This window comes from Balaenoptera physalus (genome assembly GCF_965194825.1).
Source record: "Balaenoptera physalus genome assembly, chromosome: 4".
Taxonomy (NCBI): Eukaryota; Metazoa; Chordata; class Mammalia; order Artiodactyla; family Balaenopteridae; genus Balaenoptera; species Balaenoptera physalus.
The window spans coordinates 133,271,835-133,284,398 of record NC_138891.1 but is presented as its reverse complement, the minus strand read 5'-3'; the positions used below and the strand labels follow the sequence as shown (position 1 = coordinate 133,284,398).

General features: G+C 39.4%; 1 protein-coding gene across 15 annotated transcripts in view; it reads left to right on the top strand.

Annotated features, from left to right (window-relative positions):
- Positions 1 to 12,564, top strand: part of TIAM1 (TIAM Rac1 associated GEF 1) — a 400,429-nt gene that overhangs the window by 288,468 nt on the left and 99,397 nt on the right. The window lies entirely within an intron of this gene.

The window sequence follows — 12,564 nt, the reverse complement described above, 5'->3', positions numbered from 1 at the left end:
TTCCCATAATACAGGAATTCCTCAAGACTTTATTCCATGCTTCCTATGTGCTATGCACAGTGATACTGAGAATACCAAGAAGATATTTTGATACAGTTTCTACACTTAAAAATGTTCACATATAATATGGGAGACAGACATTAGAATGAATTGATCTTTGTGATGTGGTAAACCTTGACGGTGAATGTTAAAGGAAAAGTGGGGATGAACTGAGTGAAATTGACAGTGAGGATATTCCATGCCACAGAGAGAGTTGGAATAAAGGCATGGCAGAGAGTAATAGGTTATTTCACCATGTTTCTGGGTTTGTCCCCTATATTTATTTCCATTTGGGCAATTAAAGTAAGAAATATAAAGTAGTAATTTTGTTTGTGAACAGTCAAAAAGCATGTATTTTTTCTTTCTTTCAATCTATGATGTAAAACATACATAAGGAAGAATGCACAAAGATAAATTTATTGTTCAATGAAGTGTCACAAAGTAACCACCACCCAGGACAAGAAACAGAAGGTTCTAGCACCCTACAACCTTACATGAATACATGCAGCTTACTGGTTGAATAGAGTGAACGTGTATTATATTATCTAAGCCAGAACACTTTTGTTCATCTGGGAATGTCTTCATTTCTCCTTCATTTTTGAAGATAGTTTTGCTGGATATAGAATTCTTGATTGACAGTCTTATTTCAGTGCTTTGAAAATATCACTGTATTGCCATCTGGCCCTCATAGATTCTAATGAGAAATCACCTGTTAATCTTAAGAGGATCCCTTTTATAGATAAGTTGCTTTGTTCTTGCTACTTTGGGGATTTTATATTTGTCTTTAAACAGTTTGATTATGATATGTTTAAATATTGATTTCTTTCAGTTTATTATACCTGGAATTCATTGAGTTTCTTGGATGTACTGATGTATATACGTGTTTGAATCACATTTGGAAAGTTTTCAGCTGTTATTTTTTCACATAGTCTTCCTGCTCATGTCTCTTCTCTCTTCTCCTTCTGGGACACCTGTTACGTTTAAGTTAGTATGCTTGATTGTGTCTCATAGATCTCTGAGACTCTGTTCATTTTACTGTATTCTCTTTTTGTTTTGTTCCTTAGACTGAATAGTATCAGTTGACCTACTTCGAGTTCACTGATTCTTTTTTTTTTTGCCAGTTCAAATCTGCTCTTGAGCCCCTCTGTTGAATTTTTCACTTCAGTTATTCTACATTTTAACTTTAGAATTTGTATTTGGTTCTTTTTAAAAGAGAATAATTTTTATTTCACTACTGATATTCTCTAATGATTGGAGAGATTACCTTAAGTGCCCAGAAGTAATAAATCTCTTACTCTTTCCCAAGGACCTCTGTATGTACCTCTTCAACACTTAGGCAGTTAGTTTACAGCTCTGCCGTAGTCTTCACCTCTGCTTGCACAGAGCCTCAAGATCAGTCTGAGGGGTGAGCACAGGGCCTTCTCAGGGTTTTCTGAGCATGTGTACAGTTCTGTGCATGTATGTGACCTTCTAAATTCTGAGGACTATGGATATCTTACTCCCCAGCTTTTCCTAAAGTTTCTCAGTCAACTCTTTTTTGCCCCAACTGTTACCACAACCTCAGGCAACTGTGATATTAAACAGTTGTCACTGATTGCTTTTTACAAACATGCCTGGAATAAAGGGTTGTGTACACGAATGAGTTCTGAGTCAAGTCAAATAGCTACAAGCCCTGTGAATGGGGATTTCTTATGCAGTATTAAACAGGTCAGATAATGACTTTTCTGAGAATGGTGTTTTGGGGGAGCTCCAAACCCATTCTGCCCCCTTCAGTTGCTGTCAGACTGCTGGTTTTCACATGAATGTGGAGATAGAGAGATGATGATGGGAATAGTGCATTAAGATACCCTTATACTTAATATTGTTACTGAGATTCAGCCTTTTTTTTTTTTTTTTTCAATAAATGCACCTCAATTAAGTCACAAGACTTAATTTCCAGAGTTCTGAAAAAGTCCATCTTGACAATTTTTGCCAGTGTTGTTATTGCTTTTATGGAGGATCATCTTTTTGAGCTTCTTATTCTCCCCTTGCTTCTGATGGACTCATGAGGACACTTTAGAGACTAGACAATTTTAAGAGTTATAGCAGCACTATTAACAATTACGCCAGGATAATAGGCATAAGTTTCAATAGTCCTAGGCTAACTGGGATGTATGGCAACCTTTCCATATGTACATTTGAGTTGACCCCAGTTTGTAGGGATCCTGAGCAGTATTGCTATGAGTGAGTATTCATTCTTCTCTCTATGTTCAGGATACATTTGTCCACATTTCTTTTGGTACATACCTAGGACTGGCATTGCTGGGTCATGGGATATATGCACACATTCAAGTCTGCTAGATACTGTCAGTTTCCAAAATTATTGAAATAATTTATGCTCCCATCAGCAGCCTAGGAGGATTCCAGTTCTTCCTCATCCTTGTCCACACGTGTTATTGTCAGATCTTGTTTTTAAAACTATTAGTGTGAAGTTGAGCACGTTTTTATGGGTTTAATGACCATTTCAATATCATCTTTTGTGAAGTTTTTATTTCAGTCTCCTGCCTATTTTTCCATTTAGTTGTCTTTCTTCTCTTGATGATTCATAGCAGTTTTTTACATATTTTGTATATCATCTCTTTGTTGATTATATGCATTGCAGATATCCTTTTCCACTAGGTGACTAGCCTTCTACTCTCTTAAAGGTATTCTTTGTTATACCAAAACTTTTAAATTTTAATGTAGTCTCATTTCTCAAGTCTACCTTTCTCAAGCACTCCCTAATGGGTAGTGCTTTGTGTATCCTATTAAAAAAATCTACATGCTCTGTTTCCTGAAAATATTCTTCTATATAACTTATAAACCATTGTGTTTCCAAATCTAGCATAGCTTTTTAGTAATTAATGGGATATCTTGCAAATGAGGAAATGCCTAACTACTCTAACAATAACAACAATAATAACATTATTATGATATCAGCAGTTATCTTTTACTGCGCCCTTATTGTATGCCACTGCCTTGAAAGTGTTTTACAATGTGAACCCACTTAATTCTTCCAGAAATCAGTGAGTTGGATTGTGTATCCATATTTTGACCAATAGATGTGGATTGTGTACCCCCTTTTGTGAAGCTAAGGCTTACAAAGGCTAATGATTGGATGTCAAGTCACAGTTACTGAATGTTGGGGCTGGATTCAAACCAAGCCTCTCTTTCGCCAAAGCCCCTTATTGTCTAAGTATATTATTTATCCCATTACTATCACTACTTACCCTAAGAAGAACATGGGCAAGAATCAGTGATTACAGTAAAAAGTGACTTTTTCTCATTCTTAGAATTAAGCCACTCATTGGGAATATTTCAAAACTGTAACTTGATTTTGGCCATTCTTGCCTCATTATACAGGTTAGATGATAATCTCATTGATTTCAGGATACTCTCTTTTTTACCTACACACCCATGACGTGAATTCCTTTTGAAAGGACTTTCCTGGCCATAAAATTGCCAATAGAATCTGAATACCCATTAGGTCACATTGAATACAATTCTTTTGTGGCAACATAGGACCTTATTCATGAAAACCTCTGTGTCCTCTTGTTTTGGTGAAATTTTTATGCTACTTACGTGGGATAGAGCACAAAATGAACCTTTTCAGAGGAAATTACTGCTCTTTGGGATCCATGGGGCGTTTTCTACTTTCTACTTATTGTAATCCACATGACTCTGGAGGGGCTGAATTTGAAAGGAACCTGTGTGTGTAGGGGGTGAGGCTAAAGCGAGGGAGATCAAGCACGATTATGGAAATAATTTGTAGGTTATTCCAGCCCCAGGGCTCAGTTCAGTGCACACAGTTTCCAGAGCTCGTATGCTTCTGATCTGATGCTGTTATTCAGATTTGCCCATGGAAAGGAGATTCATGTTACCAGCAGAAGTAGAAAAGGGGTTTTGTGTGCCGGATGGGGGTGGGAATGGGCATGAATGTTAGAGCAGCTTATATAGAAGAAGTGCTACCCTGTCTGCAAAGGGAGGCTATAGCTCCTGCATTTAAACTATTTTAATTAACGTTCTTCCCTCCAACTGGAAGCCAGAAATAGCACCCATCACCTACAAAGTACAGTTTCCTCTCGGCCCTCTCTTCATCCATTACGGGAGGAGGTTACATACAATTCCAAAAAGCTCAGTGACTTTTATGGTAACGTATCCTAATATTAGTTTTAAATTCCTATATTAAATGCCTTGGGAACATAGTTAGCAGGCAGAGTAAGAATGATGCCTGATTGGGTAGAAAATCATATGCAATTATATATCTAAAGAAGTGTAGAAAATATTATCTCTAAGGGGTCATTGCCTTTCCATAGAATGTTTCTTATCATTAAGAATGTCACTTGTATGAGGCTACAGCATGCATATATATATATATATATATATATATATTTTTTTTTTTTTCTTTTGCTGATCCCAAACTCCTAATTTTTATAGCATGCATATTTTAAAAAGACCCTTTTACAAAAAGAATAGTATTTATATCTTTATGTTGAGTTGGGGATTGGATGTGATAATTCAAGTCAGGTGTCTGATAGCAAATGCTCAATAAATGTTATAGTTAGCATTTTAATTATAAGAAAAAGAGACTAGTTCCCCAAGTATCTTTACAGAAGTTGAGTGCGGCTTCTCTGAAAAGTCTAAGGCTTTGAGTTTTATCATGCTCTGGGGAATTATCTTCAAATGCCACATCTGGTTCTATGTGTCAGACTCGATGAAGGTCATTGGCATATGCCCTGGACAAGGGCAGCCAGATTAGGAAAAAAATCTGGAAATCCTCTTTCACGAGGAGCATCAAGTGGACTTGGTAGAAAAGACTTTAGAAAGGATTTAGTATCTTGGACTTGAGTAGATTAACATCCAGCCTCCCTCGTAAGTAGGCACCATTTCTGCAAGGCCCCCGACAGCTGGTCAGCCTGGACAGCTGGACAGCTTCCATTCCTGGGAAGCTCCCAGCTCTTTAACCATCTACTTTGTTAGTTGGCTCCAAGTTCTAGAAAGTTCTTCGCCATGTTGAGATAATACGTTCTTTCCGGTGACTTTTGCCATTTCCCTTTGCTTCCATATTCTCCCCCAGAGTTTAAAGTAAGCCTTTCCTGCTTATTCTTTCTCATAACCTTCTAAATACTTGAAAACAGCTCTCATTTCCCTCCGCCATGTCTCCTGTTTAGGTCTCCCTGCTTGAGGTTTCCGAGCCAGTCTCCCTATGATTCAGTTCCTCTCCTTGAGGTTCTCCCTTGTAATCGTGTTCCAGAACCTGATACCCTGTCAGGTTCCGCCCTGTGCCGCCTGCATTTCAGTTCCTGTTCCTCTCATTTCCTCCATGATGCTAGTGTCAATTCCTTAATTTATTAGAAACCACAACAAACGGTTGACTCATACCCAGCTTGTGGTCTATCAAACCCTCAGCATCAAGGTCTTCTCCATCTTATTTTAATAGATTTTTTGAAAAGTCCAAATGCAGAACTTAGATTTACCTCTTTGAAATTTTGTCTTTGTGGTTTTCGTCCTTCTAATGATATCATCTAGGATCTTAATTTGATCTTCCCTGATGTTTATATCCCTCCTAACTTAGAGTTATCTACAGATATGACAAACTTAATGTTTGGTCTGTATTCTCTTTGTTAAGTGTTGACTTGGTCTCTAGCTAAAGTCCTGTTTTCTCATCACTGTAGATCATTTCCCTGCCTCTCACCAGCCACTTTAGAAATATTTACCTTTGGTTTTGGCATAAGTTAGTTGTGAAGAAGGGTCACCGATGACATGTGTGGAACTCCAGGCCAAATTTTTTAATCTCTGTAAAGAATTGGACTCAACCCAGATCATCTTGTCAGCACCATTCTGGTGGCTCAGTCTCATGCCATCTGGTGAATGAAATAGCAGATATGACCCACGAGCCATAGACTCAAGTTCAAGAGCTCCTTAGGGCATCTTATTAATGCCCCATTTGGGATAGAGGATCAGAGAGCTCCCTGAAGGAGAGAAAGTGAATGGGGTCCCTCCTGGACTCTGCCCATTCCCGGTACCAGAGGGGGCCTTTTCAAAGGATGAGGTGCCATTGGCCCTGCGCTGAGAGTATTGTGGGAGAGTATGGATGTTGAAGTGCAAAATGATGCACAGGGCTGGTAATTGTTTGCAGTGCATGCCCTACTATTAGTGTGTTCAGAGGTTTCTCCACATATGTTAAAAGTACAGTGCAGAGATATAACTGTGGCTGAGTTAGATTTTAACATATAATTTGTATACTGTTAGGTATCATCCAAATAATGTTACTAACAGTATTCCTCTTCCTTTTTACAATATTTTAAATTTGTAATTAAGTCAGTATGAACAGATAGCTTCATTTATTTATTTATGTATGTAATTGAAGTATAGTTGAGTTACAATGTTGTATTTGTTTCAGGTGTACGGCAAAGTGATTCAGTTATATATATATATATATATATATATATATATATATATATATATTCTTTTTCAGATTCTTTTCCATTATAGTTTATTACAAGATGTCGAATATAGTTGCCTGTGCTACACAGTAGAACCTGGTTGTTTATCTAATTTATATGTAATAGTTTGTATCTGCTAATCCCAAACTCCTAATTTACCCCCCTGCCCCCTGCTGCCTTTCCCCTTTGATAACCATGAGTTTGTTTTCTATGTCTGTGAGTCTGTTTCTGTTTTGAACACATAGTTTTAAATAATTCAATTAACCTTAAAAGAATTAAAGTGAAATTCTCTTCCCATACTTCCTTACCCTCTCTTCCAATCCTCACTCCCTTAAGCAACTGTACTCCACTATTTTAACTGGTTGTGTTTTTTGTTGTTTTGTTTTGTTTGTTTGCTTTTTCTTGCATTTACTCTCATTTCTCATCAGTATGCTTATACTGTTACTGACCAGGATTCTTGGACTCCTTAATCAATAGAAATTGGTTAAGAGGCCAGATGAGAAGTTCTGGCAAGGCTTTACTGGGACTTGAGCGGCAACATGAGGGAGAGAAACAAGAAACAGTTTCCCTTGCTCACTCTCTGAAGGGGGGCAAGCTTGACCCTTAAATGGGGTGAGGGTGGGGATGGATTGATGGGTCGGGCAGGAGGGGTGGTTTGCCCACACCTTTGGTGGTGCTATGTGCAGGGATCGTGCACAGTACCCTGCTTTTGCTCCTGACACCTCAAAAGTGGCAGCTGGGTTTTTGGTCTTTTTGTATCGTATTGTTCATAATTTGCTCCAAGTGCACTTGTATGCAGTTATTTTTAGTCCCTTCTAGTTACTTTGTATTCTATTGCTGGTGGAGATGTTTGTCCAGGTGCAAGTACTGCAGCAAAGGGTCCCAGGTCCGAGCCTGTCTCAATACTATTTCTTAACTGACCTTAGACATGAACTAGTGATGTTCTGTTATGATAGATGAATATCTAGCTGTATTATATACACATTCTCCTTTCCTCATCTTCTGTATGGTTACATGAAAATTTGGGGTTAAATCGGTAGTCCCTGTTATGCTGTTTTGATGTCACCGTGCTGTATGACTGTATAAATAGCATTAGCTGCTGAGCCAAATAGTGTACTATCATTTTATTTCCTTTCTTGAACAACATTTTGTTTTTTGCCTGTAGTTAATGATTATCTTTTTTTTTCTTCTTCTTCTTAATTTGCTTATTTCTGGTTACTTCACAATATTTTCTAAATCTCCAATTCATTAAAGAGTTGATCAGAACTGTTTTTTCCCCCTGGAGCCTGCCCTCCGCTGGCCCTATATCCTCCTGCTTCAATCTTGTCTCTCTCTAGGCCTCATGCATAACAGTCACCGTGTTAACTCATCCATGTGCTTTGGTGTCTGCCTTTTATGCTGGAGGCTTTCATCAGATGTCTGGTGATCCTTAGTTGTCTGACCACATTTAAGTATGAGAAAAAGAAGTGCTTGGATCTCATCAGTGCACATTGTCATCTGCTGGGGGCTATGACAGCATGAACAGATTGGGAGGCCTTTTGTGGAGCGGGTCCAGTTGATAATATTTGTTGGCCTTTTCTGGGGGCTACTCAGCTTTGCCATGGCCACTCAGTGGGTCAGGTTTCCCTGTACTCCTTTGTTTGCAGTAAACAGTTCCTTCTTTTTTTGTGTCTGGCTTCCTGGAGTCTGGAGCCTGTCTTATTCTTGAAAGAGTTCACCTTGGGTGGGTGAGAGGTTGGGAGGTAAGGGTGGGAGTGGTGCCCAGTTACATGACTTTCTCCAGTGGATGAGAGGAGCCCCAGATTACAATTATGGGGTCATATCTGTCATTCTCTTTATAGGTATTAACACTGATGGTTTAATTAAGTCTTGTATAAATAAAACTCTAAAATGTGTTAAGCAGAGGACCAATGAGAAAAAAGACTTTTCAGGAACTCACACAGGAACTTCATTCCCACCTAGCCTCTTAAAATTAATGCATAACTTTATTCCTTCTCCTTTTTGTTCTCTTAAAGTGGAAAAAAGAAGTTCAACCTACTTTACAATTATTCTTGTGCTTCTATAAACTCAAATTATCTGACATTTTACTTTCCTAGATCTGGCATATGTTCTCTAGTACCTCTCTTGTTTCAAATGAATTTCCCTTTTCCTGCCACTCACGTAAACCATTGATTATCTGGAATCACGAAGTATCCTCCATTCAGTTGGATAATTGAAGCTGGATCTATTTAAATACATAATGAAGCCCTGTGCTTCATCTTAACTGTGCGCTCAAAGGGGCTCTTATGCAAAATGCACTTTTTGCTGATTATGTTCCTCTGTCAGCAGGAACTTTGCTTATTCCCTTCACTGAACTTTATACAGTATTTATAGCATCCCCAGCAGGCAAAAAGCAAGCAGCACACAATTCACTCTCTCTACCTGTCTCCTGCTGTTTGTTGAGTGGAAAGTGACGCATGTGGAAGAAGTTGAGAGGGTACCACTTGGTGGTCTCTCCTTCCTTCCTTTTTGACCACTGGATTCTGATGGAGGGCGCTGGAGTGGACCTGGTATCCCTAATTAAACTTGCCTGGTTCGAGAAGGTGATGCAAGGTTGGCGGCTTTGAAAAGCTTTTTCTAGCATGTCAGAGTTTAAATCCTGGTGTGGCCACACTGGAGAACACTGTATCAAGTTAGTGGTCTGCTGTGATCAGCTCAGAAGTGTTAAATCTGCAAACGGCTAGGAACTGTTTGAAGAGTTGTCTCTACTTAACCTGCTGTTGACAGCAGTCAGCGCAGTCTTTGCCCACCCTCTCCGTCACACGTAGCCCGTGTATGCCGCTGCCAAAGGACAGACTCTGCTGAAAAGCTCATTTAGTGAATTGTCCTTCTTAGAAATTGATTTGTCCTAATGGTAGAGAATGGCAGAGACCACTGTTTTATTTAGGCAGGACAGTAGGAGCAAAAATTCTCTCTAATGGAACTGCCTTCAGCCTCTGACAGGTTTTAAAAGCGGTTGGAGGCCTGAGCGTACTTAATGGTTAAAAGGCTGATGGCTAAATTTTTCATAACGTTGTGATCATACTTTTCTAAACATCTTTCTCTAGGTTATGAGACTTGGTATGTTTTTTCCCCTTCTTTTTATTTTATCTTATTTAAAAATTTTTAAGTTGTGCTAAAATATACATAACATACCATCTTAACTGTGTCCAAGTGCACAGTTCAGCGGCATTAAGTGCATTCACGTTGTTGTGCGCCCATCACCACCATCCATCTCCAGAGCTCTTTCCATCTTGTAGAACTGAAACTCTGTACCCATCGAACTCCCCATTTTCCTCTTCCCCTAACCACTGGCAACCACCATCTTCCTTTCTCTTAAATAAATAAATTCCAGGATAGCTACACCTTTCAAAGGATGTTTAGCTTCATCAACTGATATGTTTCCTTCATTTCCACCTCTTAAGTGGGAGGCAAACATAAACTCTCTGACATGAGAATGGGGTGTGTTGCCCTTGGCTGAGTTTGAGGAGGATCTCACAGGCGGAAGGAAGAAGGGACTCTCTTTACATTAAGTGAAGAGACCAAAAAGCTGTTGTTCTGCAGAACCTATCAGCTTGTGGCTCCTCTTGGAGGGTAACTGTATTATACAGACTCTTATTTAAAAAACATCACTTATTTTGAAATGGAATTCTTACGTTGCTAGTGTATCAGTCAGGATGGGTTAGATTATGCTGCAGTAAGGAGCAACCCTCACATCTCCATAGCTTAACATACCTTTTCATTCCGGCCATGTGTCTGTAGGACATTGGCTATGAAGCTCTTCTCATCCTAGACACTTAGGGACCCAGGCTGACAGAAGCTCCATCTGGCCCCACAATTCCAGGACTGTAAGCAAAGAGACAAGAATAGGGTGAATCAGGCTTTTGTTTACTAGTAACACATGGTGCTTCTACTCAGATTCATTGGCCCCAGCCAGGTGACATAGCCACACCTAACTTCACAGGGAGCAGGAAAAGTCCATCCCTCTGTGTCCCTAGGGAAAGCTCAAAAGGAGTGGGCAACACTAAAAACCCCACAGCTAGGCTTTTAGAGCAATTGCTGAGAGCTGGGGGTGGGTGGGGCTCTGGAGTGGTGTGCGTAGCATATTAAAAAAAATTGTTTTTAAAGAATAGGATTGACGGAGATCAGGGTTTATAATAAATGACTGTGTCATCTCTAATTTTACCGGGCTTTAGTTTCTTCATCTGTAAAATCGTCCCCTGGACCCCTTCTAGATGAATATATTTATTGAAAATGTTAAGTTTGTAACTTACATTTAGCAGTGTTTGTATCAGGAGTTTTAAGCTCTTTCTGACTGTTCCTCAGATATTATGTCAGGGTTGTAGGTATTTACTTTTCTTCCCCTGGGGAGGGGGCGGGAGAGGGGAGGGAAGGCAGAGCTGAGTGAGGATCGTCTTGGGGGAATAGATACTGACCTCTCACTGAGCACTGATGGACCAGCTGTTTTTACTGGAGACACATCCTCTCCTCATTAGTGACATGCTACCTCTGCATGGATTCCATCTGAAACACCCCCCCAGTATCCTTTTCACATGGGTGAAAACACCAGCTCCCTTCACATCTAAAAGCTCCTTGTTTCCATGGAGCTGTGCATACAAAGGGGAAAAGCATATTTTGGCTCAGGGGACTAGCTGTGTATCAGATGCTGCCAGGCACTTTAGAGGACAAAGAAGTGATGCTGGAAAAGGTCATGCTGTTGGGAACTTCCACTACAACCTTGCAGTGACAATTTTTCCTGAAAAATAGACTCTGAAGGGTAATCTTTTTTTAAGATAGTTATAGAAAAATTATGCTTAACTATTAGGGTACTATATCTTGGAAGGATCTTTTTAAAACTTTCTATTAAAGGATAACATATACACAGAAAAGTACACATCTTGATGATGTTTCACAAACTGGGCACACCCGTGACATAACACTCACATAACCAGCGCCCTGATCAAGAAGCAGAATGTGGCCGGCACCCCAGAGACCTCCCTGTGCTTCCTTCCAGATGCTACCCCTCTCCCCACAATTCCCATCAAACAACTCTTCTCACTTCTAACTGTGTACGTTAGTTTTGCCTGTGTTTGTACTTTATATAAATAGAGTCTTATAGTCTATACTCTTCCGTGTCTGGCTTCTTTTCCTCAATGTTATGTGTGTGAGATTTATCCATATTGTAGTGGGTAGTTACTGGTCTTTCATTCTCGTTGCTGTGTAGTATGGCACTGTGTGATTATACACATTATTCATTCATTCTCCTGTAGACAGGTGTTGTGATAGTTTCTAGTTTTGTCCATTGCAAGTTGTACTGCTGTGAACATTTTGGGACATATATTTTGGTGAGCACAGGAATGCATTTCTGTTGAGAATATACCCACAAGCGCATTTCGGGGGTCACAAGGTGTGCATAGATTCCACTTTAGGAGGTAGTACCAAATAGTTTTCCAAACCAGTTATACCAGTTTACTCTCCAGCAGCTCATAAGAACTCTGGTTGCTCCATATCTTCATCAGTACTTGGTATTTTCTTCTTGGAAGATTTTCTTTCAGAAAAGAATCCTTACTTGATTGTTTTCCCATCTGAACTGATTCCTTCTCTAATAAATTTTAGAAAGTGGGGGGAAGGGGGCGGTGAATAACCCCATCTGGCAGAATACCCACTGATGCCGAGGCACGGAGAGACAGCAAACGTTTTAGTTGCACCAGGCAGGAGGAAGCATGGTGTTTATATGTTGGGGGATCTTAAACTCTGTGTTTTTCTTGAATAACTTTAAAGTGATACACAAAGACAAAATGTAACATAGTTACTTTCCAAGAGGAGATTAAATATTAAGAATTCGAAGTGGAGTTTTTAACTCTCAAAGAATTAAAGGGGGGAATGGGGGGTGAAATGGATAAAGGCAGTCAGTTATAAGCTTCCAATTATAAGATGATTAAGTCCTAGGTGTGTAGTGAAAAAAAAAAAAAGATGAATCTCATATACACACATTGCATTTTTTCCTAACTTTCTCTACCTACAAGTGTTTACCTTTGACTTC